The 22,503-nt window shown below is 46.6% G+C and overlaps 1 pseudogene; it reads right to left on the reverse strand.

The window, feature by feature from the left end:
- Nucleotides 1-22,169: 22,169 nt before the first annotated feature.
- On the reverse strand, nucleotides 22,170-22,287 carry LOC126164230 (5S ribosomal RNA; annotated as a pseudogene).
- Nucleotides 22,288-22,503: the final 216 nt, after the last annotated feature.

The raw sequence follows: 22,503 nt of genomic DNA on the forward strand, positions 1-22,503 counted from the left end.
CGGAGCGCGTGTCATCTGCTAAAATCGACGATAGGTCAGGCGATAGCTGTAGACGGGAGCGTAACGGATTAAAATAGGGGCATTCAATTAAAAGGTGTCTGACCGTCCACGGCTGAGAGCAGTGGGGACAGAGTGGAGGAGGATCACCGCTTAAAAGATGTCTATGGCTAAAAAGACAGTGCCCTATCCGGAGTCTAGCTAAAATTACCTCATCCCGACGACGCGTTCGGGAGGAAGAGGTCCAAGCGCAAGGAAGGGCTTTCACTTCCCGTAATTTATTACGGGGAAGTGTTGACCAATGCGCATGCCATAAATGAGCAGCTTGGCGACATAAACCGCTCCGTAGATCGGTGAAGGGAAGCGACTGAATAGCTGGCCGAGGAAGAGAGACTGCAGCCTTGGCCGCCATATCGGCCGCCTCATTCCCACAGATACCAGCGTGTCCCGGGAGCCAGAGGAACGCCACCGAGACGCCCCCCAGGTGGAGCAAGCGCAGACAGTCCTGAATCCGGTGGACCAGAGGGTGCACAGGGTAAAGAGCTTGGAGACTGAGGAGAGAGCTGAGAGAATCGGAGCAGATAACGTACTGTATCCGCTGATGGCGGCGGATGTAGTGGACAGCCTGGAGAACAGCGTAAAGCTCCGCAGTATAAACCGAACACTGGTCGGGAAGTCGAAAGCGATTTGGGGTGTCGCCAACAATATAGGCACTCCCTACACCTAACGATGTTTTCGAGCCGTCGGTGTAAATAAATGTGGCGTCCGTCATTTGTGCACATAGAGCAGCAAATGCCCGACGATAAACAAGTGTAGGGGTACCATCCTTGGGAAATTGACAAAGGTCACGGAGCAGGCAGATCTGGGGACGGAGCCAAGGCGGTGCTGTACCCCAAGTTGTCAAGAAGGTTTTCGGAAAGCGGCAGGAAAGAGAATGGAGCAATTGACGGAAGCGGACTCCCGGGGGTAGTAGGGAGGAGGAGCGGCCTGCATACCCTACATCAAAGGAGGCGTCGAAAAAAAGGTCATGGGCTGGATTAGCAGGCATGGAAGACAGATGGCTAGCATAACGACTCGGGAGGACTGCTCGCCGATTGGACAGCGGAGGTTCAGCAGTCTCAGCATAAAGGCTTTCCACAGGGCTAGTGTAAAAAGCTCCAGACACTAAACGTAATCCACGGTGGTGGATAGAGTCGAGACGCCGAAGAGTAGACGGCCGAGCAGAGGAGTAGACTATGCTTCCGTAATCCAATTTTGAGCGCACTAAGGCGCGATAGAGGCGGAGAAGGACCACTCTGTCCGCTCCCCAGGAGGTACCATTCAGGACACGGAGGGTGTTAAGCGATCGCAGACAGCGAGCCGAAAGATAGGAAACGTGGGAGGACCAGCACAGTTTTCTGTCAAACATAAGACCCAAGAATTTAGCGACGTCTGAAAACGGAAGGTTGACAGGACCTAGATGTAAGGAGGGCGGAAGAAACTCCTTACGTCGCCAAAAATTGACACAAACGGTCTTACTGGGTGAGAAACGGAAGCCGGTTTCGATGCTCCACGAGTGGAGGCGATCGAGACATCCTTGAAGACGTCGTTCAAGAAGGCTGGTCCGTTGAGAGCTGTAGTAGATCGCAAAATCGTCCACAAAGAGGGAGCCCGAGACATCAGGAAGGAGACAATCCATAATTGGATTTATGGCGATGGCAAACAGTACAACACTCAGCACGGATCCCTGGGGTACCCCGTTTTCTTGGGAGAAAGTAAGGGAGAGAGTAGTGTTCACCCGCACCCTAAAAGTGCGCTCTGCCATAAATTCGCGAAGAAAAAGGGGCAGCCGGCCTCGAAAGCCCCAAGAGAACAGTGTGCGGAGGATGCCTGTCCTCCAACAGGTATCGTATGCTCTCTCCAGATCAAAAAATATTGCTACCGTTTGGCGTTTCCGGAGAAAATTGTTCATGATATAAGTGGAGAGAGCAACAAGATGGTCAACTGCAGAACGATGCTTCCGAAATCCGCATTGGGCTGGTGTTAAAAGACTGCGGGATTCCAGCCACCAAGCTAAACGGTAATTCACCATACGCTCCAAAACCTTACAGACACTACTCGTGAGAGAAATGGGGCGATAGCTAGAGGGGAGATGTTTGTCCTTTCCAGGTTTCGGAACGGGAACGACAATAGCTTCCCGCCACCGTTTGGGAAAGGTACTGTCGGTCCAAATGCGATTATAAAGGCGAAGGAGGTAACGCAGACTAGGGGTTGATAAATGCAGCAACATTTGGACATGGATACCATCCGGTCCTGGGGCGGAGGAGCGAGAAGATGAGAGGGCATGTTGGAGTTCCCGCATGGAGAAAACAGTATTGTAGCTTTCGTGATTTTGAGAGGAGAAAGCAAGAGGTCGCACTTCCTCTGCACGTTTCTTCGGGAGAAACGATGGCGGGTAATTTGAAGAGCTCGAAATCTCAGCAAAGTGCTGACCCAACGAGTTAGAAATTGCGACGGGGTCCACTAAGGTATCATGCGCAACAGTGAGCCCAGAGACCGGGGAGAAACTAGGCGCGCCTGAGAACCGTCGAAGCCGACTCCAAACTTCCGAGGAGGGAGTGAAGGTGTTAAATGAGCTAATCAAGAATTTCCAGCTTGCCTTCTTGCTATCGCGGATGACGCGACGGCATCGCGCACGGAGCTGCTTATAGCGGATACAGTTGGCCAAAGTAGGATGGTGACGGAAAATGCGAAGAGCACGTCGCCGCTCACGTATTGCGTCACGGCATGCCTCGTTCCACCAAGGAACTGGGGGGCGCCGGGGCAATTCGGAGGTGCGTGGTATTGAACGTTCCGCAGCTGTAAGGATAACGTCGGTAATGTCTGTGACCTCATCGTCGACGCTGGGAAAGCGACGGTCATCGAATGTCGCGAGAGACGAAAAAAGTGTCCAATCGGCTTGGGCAAACTTCCAGCGTCGCGGGCGCATATATGGCAGTTGAGGCTGCAGTCTGAGGACACATGGAAAGTGGTCACTCGAGTGTGTATCATCAAGGGCGAACCATTCGAAGCGCCGAGCTAGCGGAACAGTACCGACCGCAAGGTCCAAATGAGATAAAGTTGTCGTGGAGGCAGACAAAAATGTGGGGACCCCAGTGTTGAGGCAAACTAGATCCGCTTGGTGGAAGACGTCTAGCAATATGGAGCCACGTGGACAAGGATGTGGAGATCCCCAAAGCGGGTGGTGGGCATTGAAGTCCCCAACCAGCAAATAGGGGGGTGGAAGCTGACCAAGAAGATGAAGGAGATCAGCTCGTGCCATTGGAGTGGACGATGGAATGTATACAGTACAAAGAGAGAACGTGTATCCGGAAAGGGAAAGACGGACGGCGACAGCTTGGAAGGAACTGTTTAAGGGGATTGGGTGATAATGGAGAGTATCATGGAGAAGAATCATGAGTCCTCCATGGGCTGGAGAGCCTTCAACAGAGGGGAGATCATATCGGACGGACTGAAAATGAGGGAGAACAAAGCGGTCATGGGGACGCAGCTTTGTTTCCTGAAGACAGAAGATGACCGGCGAGTAGGATCGTAAGAGGATCGACAATTCATCCCTATTGGCTCGAATGCCGCGGATATTCCAGTGGATAATGGACATGGGGTGAACAGAAAATGGAGGAATGTGACCAAAGTGGCTGTCAAGTCAAAGACTGCTCGGAGCTAGCGACCGACAGCATGGAATGGCAGTCAGCTGAAGGCAGAAGATCCTGATCCATAGGTTGGTCAGGAGCAGCTCCTGCCACCAGCGATCGGCCGGTTGACTGGCCACCAGCAGTGCGCCTCGGCGACACAGAAGACGGCCGAGGGCGATTTCCGCCAGGTGGCGCTGTAGATGGGACACGCCGTGGCGGAGAAGGAGAGGAACTGGGTTTCTTCGTAGCCTTCTTGGAAGAATGATGTTTAGATGAAGGAGGAACCGATGGTTGGGAAGGTGCGGTACGTAAAAACTCTTCACGAGTATGCTCTTTTTTCGAAGACTTGGCGTCCGACTTTTGGGCTCGAGATTTAGCAGAACCCGACGAAGGGTGAGCCATAGAGTGGGCAGGCGAAAGTGGTGAGGTTGAACGAGCGATCTTTGCGCTGGCCGATCTGACGACCGTGGCACTAAAGGTGAGGTCGCAAGTCTGCGTGGCCGCCTCCTTTGTTGGCCGAGGAGAAGCGAGGACAGTGCTATATTTTCCTGTCTGAGGCACGGTGGGCTTGCGACTGGCGAATAATTTTCGAGCAGCAAAGGTCGACACCTTTTCCTTCACTCTTATTTCCTGGATGAGCTTTTCGTCCTTAAAAACGGGGCAATCTCGAGAGGAAGCAGGGTGGTCACCCATACAGTTGATGCAGCGAGGGGATGGAGGTGGACAAGCACCCTCATGGGCCTCCTTGCCACACGTAACACATTTGGCCGGATTGGAACAGGACTGGCTGGTGTGATTGAACCGCTGACATCGATAGCAACGCGTAGGGTTTGGGACGTAAGGGCGAACGGAAATTATCTCATAGCCTGCTTTGATTTTCGATGGGAGTTGAACTTTATCAAATGTCAAGAAGACAGTGCGGGTTGGAATGATGTTCGTGTCAACCCGTTTCATAACTCTATGAACTGCCGTGACGCCCTGGTCAGACAGATAGTGCTGAATTTCTTCGTCAGACAATCCATCGAGGGAGCGTGTATAAACGACTCCACGCGAGGAATTTAAGGTACGGTGCGGTTCCACCCGTACAGGGAAGGTGTGGAGCAGAGAAGTACGCAGCAATTTTTGTGCCTGGAGGGCACTGTTTGTTTCTAACAACAGGGTGCCGTTCCGTAATCTGGAACAAGACTTTACAGGACCTGCAATTGCGTCGACATCTTTCTGAATAATGAAAGGGTTGACTGTGGAGAAGTCGTGACCTTCATCAGACCGAGAAACAACAAGGAACTGTGGCAACGATGGAAGAATCGTCTGTGGCTGAGACTCAGTATACTTACGTTTGTGAGCAGACATAGTGGAAGGTGAGGAAACCATTGCGGAAGAATCCCCCATGATTACCGACGTCTCCGATGGCGCGCTCCTCCCTTGTGGGGGCCCTCTCTGAGGGCACTCCCGCCTTAGGTGATTGTTCACACCTCAGGTCACACCTCCCGACAAACGGACGGAGGGACCAATCGGCACTTTCGGAAGGTATCAGCTCGGGTAATCACCCCTCCCTGGGCCTGGCCGTTACCAGGGGGTACGTACGTGTCCTACCTGTCTACCCGGGGCGGGGAATTACGCGTTACCCCGTCACCGGCTACGCACAAAAGGCGTGGGTCGGCCTTCAGACACGCACAGGGAGGAAGAAAGATCAAGGGAAAGGAAAGAAGAGAGGTCTCAAACGCCGCAGCGGAGAAAAGGGAAAGAGAAGAGGTAAGGAAAAAGGAAGGACAAAGTAAGGAAGAAGACATAAAAGCAAGGAAGGCGAAGAATGCAATACATTTACGAGCGTCCGTCTCCGGACGTAGGCACAAACCATACTCCCAGATGGGGAGAAAGGGAAGGAACGAGCCAGAGGTGAGGGGAGGAGGGGCGAAGATCGGGATGGGGAAGGATGCGGAAAGGAAAGGTATGCAGCCCGGAAAGGAAGGAAGGCCACATTAGCTCGGGGTCCCGTGCTCGCTACGCACGTATCCACAAAAGAGTTGTGGACCCCCTGGGGGGTCTTAATCGAGAATGATGACGCCTTACAAAGATAGGCATACCGTCGGCATCACGTGACGAATGGTGGTGCTCTCTATGCGCTCTATAAATGCAAGAGTACCTGGAGCCTCAGTATCCCACCCTTACGTACCTAGGTGTCACCCTCGACCGTCGCCTCTCCTGGACTCCCCGTCTCCGGACAATCCAAGCCAAGGCACGCTCCCGACTCCGTCTCCTCAAGTTCCTTTCCGGCCGTACGTGGGGTCTGGACCCCTCCACCATGCTCCACACCTATAAATCCCTCATCCGCCCTATCCTTTGTTACGCCCATCCGGACTGGATCTCTGCTCCCCCTACCTTTTATAAATCCCTACAAATCCTTGAACGCCATGCTCTCTGCCTCGCCTATTGCATCCGTCTCCCCTCCCCCACGCGGATCCTGTATGATCTCATCCCCTTCCCCCACCTCCTCCTTTTCCTTGAAAGGATACGGATCCTGTACACCTCCCGCAAACTCGATCCTCCTCATCTGCTTGTCTCACCCATCCTCTCCCACCCCCGCCTGCTGCTGCGCCTGTATTCCCACGTCCCACCCAGTCTCCATCTCTCCACCCTCCTTACCCTCTCCCAAGGTGGCTTCCGCCAGCTCCCCTTCCCTGATGATGTCCTCCTCCCCTCCATATACCCCTCCTACCAACTTTGATCCTCCCTCCCTCTTCATCTGTCTGTTCCTTTGGGCACCCTCCGTCCCTTTCTCCCCCACTCCTCCCCCGGGCTTCCCCTTCCCTTTCCCTCTACTCTTCCTCCCATCTCCTCAGCCATTGGCATCTTTGTTCTCCCCTCTCCACCCTCTCCACCCCCCTCAACTTTCTTCCCCTCTTGGCAGGTCCCCGGATTCGCACACGCTACGTGGACTTTCGCGCGCCGGAGATCATCGCCATCAGTGTCTCGCGTGTGTGACGTCGTTTTGTGTTTTTTAGTGTCCGCCGTCACGCTTCTACGTTCACTTGTGCCGTCGGATTCACCAGTGTCCTGTGCGCCGTGTCAACGTGTTTTCAGTGTCGTTATCGTCGAGTGTGAACGGCTCCGTGTTTTTTTGTGTATCTGTGACCACTATTTTTTGCACGTCACTATGTTCATTCTGATTCTCCACTCTGTGTTCTGTTATTGTCAACACTATGGCTGAAGAGCGGCGTAGCATGCCGCTGACAGCCTACCTGCTTGTTTCGGTATTAAAATAACAATAAAGGGAAAAAAAGAACCTCAGTGGCAGTAACCGGACGACCTCAGAAGATATCTCCCGCAGATGGAGACGAAACGTTACGTGGAAATTTTATACATCGACCACGGCCTCTCAGCCCGGAAGTTTCAACTGAAAACTTATTTAGTTTACTTGAGGTGGTTCAGATTTCTCTTTTCATTCTGATAGAAAAGATTAAAGTTTTTTATGCACTACAAAGTCTGTGGTTGCTAATAATATTGTCATATATGTTAGTCACTGGTATTTCTTACTCACAATATTCCTCAGCAACTTTGATGAGAGGTCGCACGGATTGCTATATAAAGAAAACAGAACCCGACGCTATGGAAACTGCAATTTCCGCGCACATGTGAGTCTATGGTACCAAGGTCTGGTTGGCAGCACTAGTGTTATTTAAACGTAATGTTTTCCTTTAGTTACCTGAGAAGCTAGGCATTCTCTGTCTCAGTCATTCCGAATCCTCTTCCTGTAAACCGTAACAGATCCTCCGATGGAATGTGTATATAGTCTTACATACCTGAGGTTACCTTCCGTAGAGAGAGCCAGACTTCTCGTTTGTGAGTACGTTAATGTGCACTTTAATCTAATGCATGGAGACATGCAGTCATTCCTTCCCGGCTGGTTTGTATATGCTGTTACGTTGTGGGATATCGGCTGGGTTTTATGCCCTTGATGAAGGTACTTAAAGGCAGTAAGTGCACATATAGAGTTCGAGGAGATAAGTTCGTTTTTTTCTCCGGTACTGTATTACAGCAATTAAGGGCTTCCAAAGATGCCGTGACCTCCACTGTCATTACTGTAATTTGCTTTGGCAGCTTGTTCTTAAATCCCACTTGTAATTGAGAACCCGAAAATGCGCATCCTGCTTCCACCCATTTCTGTGTACACTATCCTCGCCTGAGCATATTTGACTCGGAGCTCGCACAAGATACGTTTGAAATAATTGAAGACACTTGCAGATCGAATATCACGACACAGTGAGCGACAGTATCGAAGTAGTATGTCCAAACTTGATCATTCGTCATTCAGAAACGGTTAAGCGAAAGTCCGGTGATGCCTCTGTGTATACCCTTGCTGATAGAGCCAGATTCTTACACAACCATTAATAAACAGACTTGTAACATACTGCAGAAAGTTTCTGGGTAAAGGTAATAACGCTTCTTCTGGACATCGAGCCCTCTGCATTAGAAATTTTATGCTCAAATATTTGCGCCGCATGATTAGGCATGGTTCTTTTCATTCCATAAATAATGCTTTTGTTTGGGTTTGGGCTGGCTTCACGGCACAAACTGATGTTTTAAACGCTTTCTATAGCACCTCATTGAACTACTGTAAGGTGTCCGTCGCCAGTTGGTAGCATATAACTAAGAAGCCCAGTTGTGATAGTATTAGGGCACGATACGTGTCAGCGTTGCATCTGCCAGTGCTCTTAACACGATAACGTTCCTCTCACATTTTGCTGCTACTTGATTTATGTGTGCTGCACATACCTGAAACCTTACGAAGTAGTGCGTAGAGTGATCAAATTTAGATACCGTTCTTCGACTTCAGTGTTTAAAGTGCTGTTGCAGTCTGCGTCTCTGCTGTAATGGCGACTCTGATACTACATTACTATTTTTTATGATCATCAAAAATACCTCGGCTGACACTGTACCACACAAGCGGTTCGTAGTGAAATTCCGTGCTTATGGAATATCGTCTCAGTTATTTGACTGGATTTGCGATTTCCTGTCAGAGAGGTCACAGTTCGTAGTAATTGACGGAATATCATCGAGTAAAACAGAAGTGATTTCAGGCGTTCCCCAAGGTAATGTTATAGGCCCTTTGCTGTTCCTTATCTATATAAACGATTTGGGAGACAATCTGAGCAGCCGTCTTCGATTGTTTGCAGATGACGCTGACGTTTATCGACTAATAAAGTCATCAGAAGATCAAAATAAACTGCAAATCGATTTAGAAAAGATACCTGAATGGTGCGAAAAGTGGCAGTTGATCCTCAATAACGAAAAGTGTGAGGGCATCCACATGAGTGCTAAAAAGAACTCGTCAAACTTCGGTTACACGATAAATCAGTCGAATCTGAAAGCCGTTATTTCAAGTAAATACCTAGGAATTACAATTACGAACAACTTAAATTGGAAGGAACACATAGAAAATGTTGTGTGTGTGGAAGGCTGACCAAAAACTGCGTTTTATTGGCAGGACATTTAGGAAATGTAACAGATGTACTAAGAAGACCGCTTGCGCTATGCTTGTCCGTCCTCTTTTAGAATACTGCTGAGCGGTGTGGGATCCTTACCAGATAGGACTGACGGTGCACATCGAAAAAGTTCGAAGAAGGGCAGCACGTTTTGTATTATCGCAAAATATAGGAGAGAGTGTCACAGAAATGATACAGGATTTGGGATGGGCATCATTAAAAGAAAGGCGTTTTTCGTTCCGACGGAATCTTCTCACGAAATTCCCATCACCAACTTTCTCCTCCGAATGCGAAAATATTTTGTTGACACCTACCTACATTGGGAGGAACGATCACCGCGGTAAAATAAGGGAAATCAGAGCTCGTACGGTTCAAAAAATGGTTCAAATGGCTCTGAGCACTATGGGACTTACCTTCTGAGGTCATCAGTCCCCTACAACTTAGAACTACTTAAACCTAACTAACCTAAGGACATCACACACACCCATGCCCAAGGCAGGATTCGAACCTGCGACCGTAGCGGTCGCGCGGTTCCAGACTGTAGCGCCTAGAACCGTTCGGCCACCGCGGCCGGCAGGTCGTACGGAAAGATATAGGTGTTTATTCTTTCCACGCGCTATACGAGATTGGAATAATAGAGAATTGTGAAGGTGGTTCGGTAAACCCTCTGCCAGGCACTTAAATATGATTTCCAGAGTATCCATGTAGATGTAGATGTAGAATGTGGTAGAGGTATTGGTGGTGTTTGCTCTTGCATTCTTCTGCGTGAAACACCCGTAAGTATCTACAGGGCATGACAAAAATGTACACCACAAATTGCAGGGCACATTCCTCACACGTAGATGAAGAAACTATATTAATTGAATATGGATCTGGAAATGCTTTGTTTCCGTGTTACAGCAAATTTTCTCCAACTAATCAATCATGAGAAACATACCCTACGTGGGCACTGGTACATACGTCAATCATGCGTCGTAGTGAATCTCGGATGCGCCGATGTATTCATGGAGTATTGCGTATGGTTTCGCAGCCTTCCATAATATGGGCACAGAGTCTATGGACATCTTGTACTGCGGTTCCATACACAAGAGCTTTCAAATGCCCCCACAAATAAAAGTCCTGTGGGTTGAGGTCCGGAGAGCGTGGAGGCTATGCAGCTAGTCCATCTCTACCTATCCATCTGTCACCGAGTCTGTTACGTAGAAGCCAAAGGACATTAAAACTACAATGCACTTCATCGTGCATGAAGTACGTGTCTTGTTTGCACAGCTAACATATTGGGTAGGACGTTCTCTACGAAATTATGACGACTTCTTCCGTTGAGCTTGGGTGGAACAAAGAGAGACCCTGCCAAACAGTCACCAACAATGTCGGCCCAAAAATAGACAGAAAATCTTTGTTGATGATATGCTTCAGCAGTTGGTTTGGACTGACGTCTGCCAATTCATGGCGATTGTGCAAATTTATAATCTGATCTCGCTGAAACTCGTTGGAGAAAATGAGTTGTACCGTGGAAACATAGCGTTTACAGACCCATGTTCATGTAACGTAACTTCTTCGTCTGCGTATGAGGAATGTGTCCTGCAATTTGCGCAGTACATTTTTTTACACGTTGTATATAAGTCGATGGTTCAGTGGAAACGATATTGTTGACATACTCACCAGAGGCTACCAGGAAATTCCCGATTCTCTTAAGAATCGAAGTCCCATGTATGAAACATCTTCAGACATCTGATTACTTTGAAAACGAGCAAATGAGTTAAATATTTAACTTTAAGCATGTAAGAGAAAAACTTTTGGAAGGCTTGACACTATCCTTGAAGTTTGTTGGAAATCCTTACGTGCTCTCTTTACGAAACGCTGTACGAATATAGTGTGGGTAATTTGCGCTTCATTTTAAGTAAATGCTAGTTTTTCACGCAACTGAATTTTCATGACGTCATATCTCGGGAGCTATGTGTCGAACAATGATATGCTTTTGCAGGTACATTTGGATACAGACTGCAAACCATGTTGCAAATAAAGTCAGTAGTAAAGACGTAATAAGTTAAAATGTAGTAAGCGATGAATTTGTATGCTTTCAGCATTTTGTCAGGGGTGTCAGCGAGATAAAGTTTCGTAGATATTTGAGAATTTGGGAAAGTTTATTGGAAGTCGTTAAGTGCTCTCATTCTCAAATATTGGATTTACCAGCAGCTAATAACGCTGCTTCAAGACAAAACACACAGTTTCTAGCTGTAATATTTGTCTTGTTGTGTTGGACTTTCAACCTAAGCTACTCTTCATTAGTAGATTATCACGTTATTTAAAATTCGGGCAGTAATCATGCGAAATACTGAAAAATCAATTTTTTTTTGCCTCTGGAAGGTGCTATACAGGCAACCTGCAGCTGGCTCGGGTTCCCGGATAACGATTTAGTAATATACTGCTGGTGGTTTGGAGGTAAACAATCGGTCTAGTAATTGGTGCCGTACTAAATGCACGCCATACACTTACAAACAAAGGCTTTTGATCTAACTTATGATGAATATCAGAACTCCAGCGTTGGTTCTACTATGAGTCCACGTACTTTTATAGAAACAGACATGCTTCTTTAGGAGAAAAAAGAACATTTCAGAATGAACCCTAACATAATACACAGACTGCAACAGCGATCTGGAGAATTAATATCGACACTTGACACCAGGGGCTGAATTAGGCAGTCGATGCAGTAACCTTTCTTTATATAGTTTCAGTTTGAATTGGACCACAGCCGTGTGAGCAGATCCTTCTGAAACTCTCGTCTGAAGTGCTAAATGACGCAATGACTCCCTCAGACTTCCTTCCGAAGTCGCATGTAACTAGTCCAGTTCTGCTGCAAGCGAAATACGACCTGCCACAGTCCAAGCAACGGGCCGCCACGTCACGCAAAGATAACAACCTTCCTACGGGGTTGATCCGCATACAGCGCTGGTCACAGCGCTTGCGTCGTTTGTGAAACACTCTGCAAGTATAATGTATTTATGCATTTACGTTCTACATCTCTTCCTAACCCACTAGATGGATTACGTTAACCAAATTTTGTACACATATTACGTATTGTCTGGAAAGAGGTACGGTGGGGTAAGGACAACCTGGCTCCCGCAGGTGGGCGGGGGGACGAAACTGGTTAATAATGCTTGACATCTAAGCAGCACTGGATGATTGGCTGTTCTGCCAGTAGTATCGGAATCCGATCCAGAGGGTATAGCTCAGAATTGTCAAGGGTGAGCAGAGAGGAGGAGGATGAGGGGACGGATAGTGACAGGAGGGCTACGAGATGGACAGAGAAACAGGGGAGTAGGAGACAGAGAGAGAGAGAGAGAGAGAGAGAGAGAGAGAGAGGGTGGGGGGTGGGGTGGAGAGGACGTGGTTCAAATGGCTCTGAGCACTATGGGACTCAACTGCTGAGGTCGTTAGTCCCCTAGAACTTAGAACTAGTTAAACCTAACTAACCGAAGGACATCACAAACATCCATGCCCGAGGCAGGATTCGAACCTGCGACCGTAGCGGTCTTGCGGTTCCAGACTGCAGCGCCTTTAACCGCACGGCCACTTCGGCCGGCCGGAGAGGACGTGGACGTGGACGTGGACATAGAGAAGAGGAGAAGATAGATAGAGGTAGGAGGATGAGATGGACAGAGAGAAAGGGGTGAAGAGAAGATGGACAGAAAAAGAGGAAGGAGCAGGTGTGTACTATATATGTGCCGTACGCGTACGCTGTCGAAGCCAGGGGTAACATTCTAGTGTGTGTATGTATGAGTTCACTGTGACGCTCCTTAAACCATTGTAGCACGATTCCGGGCTTGTGGTACGCACAGCTATCCAACTGGAAGATGCCATCGCTATTGGGGGAGGCATGGATCATGAAAGGACGCAGGTGATCCTTCATAAGACTTACGTAGTCCACAGCTGTCATGGAGCCTTCGATTACTACAAAAGGAGTGATGGCAGTTCAGGTGAGTGTCCTCCATAGCATAATACTGGCCTCACCAGTCAGGGTCGTTGGCGGGGTGCATATTTCGTATAGCCGCGCAGCTGGATGACGGACATGACCAATGACAAAGTGTAATAAGAAATGTGATTCATCCCACTAACCGACGCGTTTCCATTCGTCTACGATACAATCTCGATAAGTCGTGTCCAATGCACTCGCAATTGCCGATATCGATGGGATAACACAGGAACACTAGGGGTCACCTGCAGCGGAGCTTCATATTCCCAATGTGCACCGTACAGTGTGATCCGAAACACGTGTGCCTGTTTTAGAGTGGTACTCCGTCGACATATCTTGCTACAGATCGCCTGTGTTGATATACAGAGCGGCCTTTGACTACCACACCTTGTGACGAGAAGTGGACGTCCAATACCTTATGGCCTGCTCGATTTTCACAGCCGTTCAACCAGTTCCCATAGGAGATCATAACACTAGCACGGAAACAGCCAACACCTTCAGCGTTTCCGAAATACAAGTTCCTACGAGCTGGGCCATAACAATCTGCCATTTGCCAAAGTCACTTACGTCAGTGGGTTCCCTATTTGTGACCCACGTCGTCGCCACTCATATTCTTTCGTTACTATGTCACGTGCCCCACAGCACCACCCTTCAGTACTGCGGTGTGTGAAATAAGAACGACCTACATCTGCATCTACATGGATACTCTGCAAATCACATTTAAGTGCCTGGCAGAGGGTTCATCGAACCACCTTCACAATTCTCTATTATTCCAATCTCGTATATCACGAGGAAAGAATGAACACGTATATCTTTCCGGACGAGCTCTGATTTCCCTTATTTTATCGTGGTGATCGTTCCTCCCTTAGTATGTAGGTGTAAACAAAATATTTTCGCATTCGGAGGAGAAAGTTGGTGATTGGAATTTCGTGAGAAGATTCCGTCGCAAAGAAAAACGCCTTTCTTTTAATGATGTCCATCCCAAATCCTGTATCATTCTATGACTCTCTCTCCCATATTTCGCTATAATGCAAAACGTGCTGCCCTTCTTCGAACTTTTTCGATGTGCTCCGTCAGTCCTACCTGGTAAGGATCCCACACCGCTCAGCAGTATTCTAAAAGAGGACGGACAAGCATAGTGTAGGCAGTCTTCTTAGTAAATCTGTTACATTTACTAAATGTCCTGCCAATAAAACGCAGTTTTTGGTCAGCCTTTCCCACACACAACATTTTCTATGTGTTCCTTCCAATTTAAGTTGTTCGTAATTGTACTTCCTAGGCATTTAGTTGAATTAACGGCTTTTAGATTCGACTGATTTATCGTGTAACCGAAGTTTGACGAGTTCCTTTTAGCACTCATGTGGATGACCTCACACATTTCTTTATTTAGGGTCAACTGCCACTTTTCGCACCATTCAGATATCTTTTCTAAATCGATTTGCAGTTTGTTTTGATCCTCTGATGACTGTCGATAAACGACAGCGTCATCTGAAAACAACTGAAGACGGCTGCTCAGATTGTCTCCCAAATCGTTTATATAGATAAGGAACAGCAAAGGGCCTATAACACTACCTTGGGGAACGCCTGAAATCACTTCTTTCTTACTCGATGACTTTCCGTCAATTACTACGATCTGTGACCTTTCTGATAGGAAAGCACAAATCCAGTCACATAAGTGAGACGATATTCCGTAAGAACACGATTTCACCACGAGCCGCTTGTGTGGTACAGTGTGAAAACCCTTCTGGAAATCCAGAAATACGGAATCTATCTTAAATCCCTTGTCAATAGCATTCAACACTTGATGTGAGTAATAAGCTAGTTGTGTTTCACAGGAAAGATGTTTTCTAAACCCACGTTGGCTGTATGTCAATAGACCGTTTTCTTCGAGGTATTTCATAATGTTCGAACACAATATATGTTCTAAAATCCTGCTGCATATCGACGTTAACTATATGGGCCTGCAATTTAGTGCATTCCTCATACTACCTTTCTTGAATATTGGTGTGACCTGTGCAACTTTCCAGTCTTTGGGTGTGGATCTTCATGCATCATCATACTCCGAAAGGAACCTAATTGTTATACAGTCTGGACCAGAAGACTGGCTTCTATTACGTGATTTAAGTTGCTTCACGACTCCGAGTATTTTTACTTCTACGTTACTCTTGTTGGCAGCTGTTCTCGATTCGAATTCTGGAATATTTACTTCGTCTTCTTTTGTGGAGGCATTTCTGAAGGCTGTGTTTAGTAACTCTGCTTTGGCAGCACTATCTTCGATAGTATCTCCATTGTTATCGCGCAGAGAAGGCATCGATTGTTTCTTGCCGCTAACATACTTCACATACGATCAGAATCTCTCTGGATTTTGTGCCAGGTTTCGAGACAAAGTTTCACTGTGGAAACTGCATCTCGCATTGAAGTCCGAGCTAAATTTCGATCTTATGTAAGAGATCGCAAATCTTGGGGATTTTGCGCCTGTTTAAATTTGGCATGTTTGTTTCGTTGTTTCTGCAACAGTGTTCTAACCCGTTTTGTGTACCAAGGGGGGATCAGCTTCTTCGTTTGTTAATTTACTTGGTATAAATCTCTCAATTGCTGCCGATACTATTTCTTTGAATTTAAGCCACATCTGGTCTACAAGTACATCATTAATTTGGAATGAGTGGAGACAGTCTCTCAGGAAGGCGTCAAGTGACGCTCTTTGAATCTTGACTTATTATTTCCACTGTTGTATTTCAGCACCAGTTGTTACTGTGCACTGTTATTACCGACATGTTTTCTCTATTTTGCACTTTTTCAAAAAAATAATTTTTTGCCTTCAATATTTTGTTATCTCGTTATTTATACACGTAATTAGACCTCACTCGCCAACGTTCACTATCGACGTTAAGCCCTAGTCTGTCCCTACCTACTTAAGAGTCCCAGCTCCACCCGTTTGCTTGGTGCCACGATCCAGGGGGATACCTCCGGGGCTGACGCCACTAGGTAGCGTCCCACGGCATTTGTGATCACTTCTACTTATTACAACATATGATTTCAGATGATATAACGATATATTCAATACACTTCTAATAATTTCTCTTTTTAAGTAGTAGTGCTTACTTCTAATGAAACTACTATAATACTCTGGGTTTTATTTAAGTGGTGCTAATTTACTTTACATATACAGAGGTCAGTTATTTGAAGCTGAACGAAGTGTACGGTGCCATAGTAGGTTTACCAAGATATGGTCACCTTAAGCTAAACTCAATATCTTCTTTACATCATACTGATGTTCTCCTGTACTCTTTGCCTCCAGCCCGTATGTCGTGAACAATAAATACCCGTTGAGGTACTCTCGAATTTACGTTCTTATGAGACGATTGGGCCCTCTTTAGGACGACGTGCTTTGCGCTATCTGCTAAGAAGTCCTAAAACCAATCACAAATACCCCAATAAAAATGACGTTATAAGTGCGACTGCTTGTGCGGCTGATAGCCGTATAGATCGATATTGTTAGGATGTAGCCACTGAGATCTAAGGGGGTAGGAAATGATGCGACCTAGCACTCACCGCGGTGGAGCAGAGCAGGACTTACTGAGTAGACACCGACCTATTTGTGGTGGTCATAAATCGTCCATTTAAGGCTCTGGCTCTGAGCACTATGGGACTCAACTGCTGAGGCCATCAGTCCCCTAGAACTTAGAACTACTTAAACCTAACTAACCTAAGGACATCACACACATCCGTGCCCGAGGCAGGATTCGAACCTGCGACCGTAGCGGTCGCGCGGTTCCAGACTGTAGCGCCTAGAACCGCTCGGCCACCCCGGCCGGCGTCGTCCATTTAAGGGCCTCTCGATGGAGATGGTGCTCATTCTCGCGGTAGCGAATAAGCGGGCGCCAACTCGTAAAAGCAAATTTGTGGCAAAATCCGCCCCCCCTTTCTTTCATCTCTCCATCCGTTTATCATCGCTTATTAATGAACTGCCTCCGGTGTCATAATTCAGCGGCTGCTTCTCATCGACATACCAGCCATGACGTTAGCGCAGATTGCAGGCAACGACAGAGGATGTAATCTACAAACTTTGCACCGGTATTTCTGCGTAGTCGGAGGCTGTCCACTTCTGAGTAGTGACGATTTTTAATGTGGCAGGTACAGCACGACACATACGTTATTGCGCTAAAGATTCCTTAATAATATAAACAAAAATGCTGTCTTGGATGCAATGTCTCCGATAAAATTAGACATACAGTGACAGCTGTATCTGTCACTTATGTTCACTGAACTTGGGTCCACAGCTGTGAGAAAATGTGTAAATGATTTGATATAGCATGCAGCTGTCATTTTTTCCTTGGTGCTGTGTTACTGTACAGTTTTTGTCGTAGACCAATACCGAGTATTCTCTACAGAAAATCAACGACCACACATTATACCATACTACAAGGTGCGCGAAATAAAACTGGGCCATAAAAAATATTTCATTAACCTTAAAATAGGCAACCCACTCACATCACAGTCCTCGTTTGTATTTCGCGTAAATTTAGGTTGCCCATCGAGAAGTGCATGAAATACACTACTGGACATTAAAATTGCTACACCACGAAGATGACGTGCTACAGACGCGAAATTTAACCGACAGGAAGAAGATGCTGTGATATGCAAATGATTAGCTTTTCAGAGCATTCACACACGGTTGGCACGGGTGGCGACACCTACAACGTGCTGACATGAGGAAAGTTTCCAACCGATTTCTGATACACTAACAGCAGTTGACCGGCGTTGCCTGGTGAAACGTTTTTGTGATGCCTCGTGTAAGGAGGAGGAACGCGCACCATCACGTTTCCGACTTTGGTAAAGGTCGGACTGTAGCCTATCGCGATTGCGGTTTATCGTATCGCGACATTGCTGCTCGCGTTTGTCGAGATCCAGTTGACTGTTAGCAGAATATGGAAGCAGTGGGTTCAGGAGGGTAATACGGAACGCCGTGCTGGGTCCCAACGGCCTCGTATCTCTAGCAGTCGAGATGACAGGCATCTTATCCGCATGGCTGTAACGGATCGTGGAGCCACGTCTCGGTCTCTGAGTCATCAGATGGGGACGATTGCAAGACGTTTGCAGGAGCGCCTGCGATGGTGTACTCAACGACGAACCTGGGTGCACGAATGGCAAAACGTCATTTTTTCGGATGAATCCATGTTCTGTTATAGCATCATGATGGTCGCATCCGTGTTTGGCGACATCGCTGTGAACGCACATTCGAAGCGTGTGTTCGTCATCGCCATACTGGCGTATCACTCTGCATGATGGTATGCGGTGTCATTGATTACGCGTCTCGGTCACCTCTTGTGCGCATTGACGGCACTTTGAACAGTGGACGTTACATTTCAGATGTGTTACGACCCGTGGCTCTACCCTTAATTCGATCCCTGCGAAACCCTACATTTCAGCACGATAATGCACGATCGCATGCTGCTGGTCCTGTACGGGCCTTTCTGGATACAGAAAATGTTCGAGTGCTGCCCTGGCCGGCACAATCTCCAGATCTCTCACCAATCGAATACGTCTGGTCAATGGTGGCCGAGCAACTGTCTCGTCACAATAGGCCAGTCACTACTCTTGATGAACTCTGGTATCGTGTTGAAGCTGCATCGGTAGCTGTACCTGTACACGCTATCCAAGCTCTGATTGACTCATTGCCTAGACGTATCAAGGCCGTTGTTACGGCCAGAGGTCGTTGTTCAGGGTACTGATTTCTCAGAATCTATGCACTCAAATTGCGTGAAAATGTAATTACATGTCAGTTCTAGTATAATATATTTGTCCTATGAATACCCGTTTATCATCTGCATTTCTTCTTGGTGTAGCAATTTTAATGGCCGGTAGTGTATTTTCTGGGCCCACCCTGTTATCTCTGCACACGACACATCTGAATGGCGTTCACTCTTTATGTACTTGTGAGTGCAAGTGCTGCAGCTGTAAAGCCAGTATTATTAGCACGGTCAGTACGGCTGCACGTCGTCACAGTTTTAAAACTATACCTATTTTCAAATAGCAACGCACTCGACTTGCATGTCATGACCACACAACGTATGCGTCGAGGGTAGCAGTGCATGAAGATACGTGTACGTCTGTGCCGTGCTGTTGATATTGATTTTATGACAACTACGATATTTGCATTCACAGGCACAACGACAGTGGTGCCATTCAAATAGAACATGTGCAGGAAATAGTACTGCTGATATTTTTAAAAATATCGAGAATCCAATACTTCGATGTTTAAAAGTATCACATTACCGGACGGCGATAATCGAACAGACGTATCGATAGATCGATATGTCGGCGGAGAAAGTATCGATGTACTGGCCTATAAAAATATCGGCTACACGTTGTAAATATAATGCCGGTTTTAGATCTGTATATTTAAGCATTGATTTATCATTAGTTATTTTGTACATCAACATGCTAGCAGCGTTCTTATTCCCCTTATGGCAACAACTGAAAGGAAAACGATGCACGTTCACGCTTGGCGATAATTACTTTGCTAAAAATGGAAACTGCATATAAGTGGCACAATAAAAGTTGCCCGATGAGTCGGTCCGGCGTTCAGTATTCGTATTTCGTCACATAGCGCATTTGTCTCGATCACTCCATGCCGACTTCCATGTTTTTATCATCTAGGCAAAGTCCAGCGACCTAGCAATTGTAGTATCAAAACTGCGTGGTGAAGTTGAATCTTAACGTTGCCGTTTCTTTTGGTAGCGCCGAGCGCCGATTGCGTCAGCATATCCCCTCAAACGTCCCCGCCTACCGCAAAAACCAGTCTTATCTTTTAGATTATGATCATCGTTTTGATCAACTGTTTTTGAAGACTGCCGATGTGAAGAAATAGCATAATAGTTGAGTTAAAATTGTTTTGTAACACAGTGGTGTGCTGTTTTTCCACATCGGAAATCTCGTTATTCCATTTACACCGTCCCCACCCCCAGTGCAGTCGAACTACTTCTTTGTGCCACCTATACTTGCTTCACACAGTCAAAGAGAGAAACTAGACGTGATGGGAGCTCAAGAAGTAGTAAGACTCCTTCACACAGTTAAAGTAAAATCATGTTCTACTACAGTTTCAAAAGAACAATTTCATATATGTACCGAAAATTCCGAAAAAATAGAATATAAAGTTTTCGACACTCGATGTTGCCTTATCGATATATCGGGGAAAATATCGATATATCTATAACCTATCAACAGCCCTAGCAGAAACTAGTATTCTATAACCTGATAGGCGAATTTTATGTACAGATACTTGAAAATGGTCCAAGACCGAAATTGTACGATGGAAGGGCAGTAAAGAAAAAAATGACACATCATTTAAATAATTTTTCACTGATACGCAAGCTGTGCTCGTTCAGTAGTTGCATCAAATACTATAAGACTTAGAAAAAGTTCATGAGTGCACGCAACAGTCATTAGTTCACCAAAAACGGAATCACAGCTATAATATACATGACGTAAGCTCTTATTATAAACCTGATTACGGCACTTACGTAATGGCGGCTACAGTACTGAAATGAAAATAGAAAAATGTTCACCAATCAGTCAGGACATTACGCTTACAGATCAACACTTTGCTTTACGCAAACTGGTACACTAAAAATGTTATATATCACTGGCACGGGGTTTCAAGAGAAGATTATTGCCATGATATAACAGAAAATTTATAGTTAAAGAGCTGTAGGTATGCCTCCAGACTTTGACTTCATGGCATCATAATTACTGTAGAAGCTCTGATTGCAAAGAAGACCAGGGTATGTTATGTGGGGCAAAGCATTAATATCGGTCGCAGTAAGATCGATGTGAATAGTTTACCGACGAAGCGCAGTATCGTGCAACAGCTGTGAGGCATCCCTGCCGTGGTTCGAAGATGGTAAAATAAGCATCTCACCACATCACGTCAATCCTCTTTTGAGGCCTCAGTTTTTTCTGGGAAACGGAAAATAGTTCTGCAGTGCGTGTTATCACCACCAGGGACGTTGCAATATCTGATTCAGTGTGATATTTGGCATAGAATACTTGAAATTGTGTCAATATCTAGATAATATCGAAGAAAATATCGATAACGGCAATATCGTCAGGTACTGATTACTTTTCTGTGTAAGTTAAGGCTTTGTTCAGGCAGAAGGAATTATTTATAATATAAAGCGAAGTATGGAAACTGTGCTATGTTTGCAAGATCCAACTTGAATAGGAGGGGCTGCTGATAAGTCCTTCGCTTTTCTTTAAAAATGATGTTATGGCTTTGAAAAAAAAAATTGTTAGTTCAACATATTCCCACTTGAGCTCAGCGCATTTATGCCAACAAATCGATTGTGCGAAAAATCACTCATGCGCACCCTTTGTCATTTCCTCAACGTTCACAGCCTATCTTCCCTTGAGATGTTGATCGCTGTTTGGGAACAGTTTATAGTCTCAGGGGGCCAAGTCAGATGCATAGCGTGGACGGTTGAGTATTTAAAAGCGAAGATCTGCCCGTTTTTGCTGCGTGATGGCCACCTTGGGTGAAGGGGCATTGTCTTGCAGAAATAAGATTCTTTTTCTTAACTTTCCTCGACGTGTGGAGACCAATTGTTGCTTAAGTTTGTAGAAACGTTCAGCATAGTACTTTTCCGTGTTGATCTTACAACGTTGTAAATAGCCAATAAGTAGGATTTCATCTTTATTTCAAAAGACGGATGCGAGCACTTTTCTGCTGATATTTGGGTTTTGAACTGCTTTCGACGTCGACAATCGCTGTGTCTCCATTCTTCTGATTGTTCTTTGGTATCTGAATTCTAAGTATATATCCATGTTTCATTCATGATGGCGATAAAGCACTCCGTCTTCAGACCACGAGTGGCCTACCGGGCCATTCGACCGCCGTGTCATCGTCGGCGGAGGATGCGGATAGGAGGGGCGTGGGGTCTGCACACCGCTCTCCCGGTCGGAAGATGGTATTCCTGAGCGAAGCCGCTACTGTTCCGCCGAGTAGCTCTTCAATTGGCATCACGAGGCTGAGTGTACCCCGAAAAAGGGCAACAGCACACGGCGGCCTGGATGGTCACCCATCCAAGTGCCGACCACGCCCGACAGCGCTTAACTTCGGTGATCTCACGGGAACCAGTGTATCCACTGCGGCAAGGCCGTTGCCTTCATGATGATGATACGATCCAAAAATCCCACGCGATCCCGGCGATGTTGGACAAAATGAACTGTGAAGCAACCAATCATCCACGAGTTTGGTTTGCATTGAGACGTTTGGGAACCCAGAGCTTTCTTATGTCCAAAATCTTATGGACAATGGGACCCGCACGTTCTGGGGTCTCTGCTATCTTTTTAGCAGTTATCCTCCGGTCTTTCAGGATCA

Source organism: Schistocerca cancellata, chromosome 2 (assembly GCF_023864275.1).
Source record: "Schistocerca cancellata isolate TAMUIC-IGC-003103 chromosome 2, iqSchCanc2.1, whole genome shotgun sequence".
NCBI classification, from domain to species: Eukaryota; Metazoa; Arthropoda; class Insecta; order Orthoptera; family Acrididae; genus Schistocerca; species Schistocerca cancellata.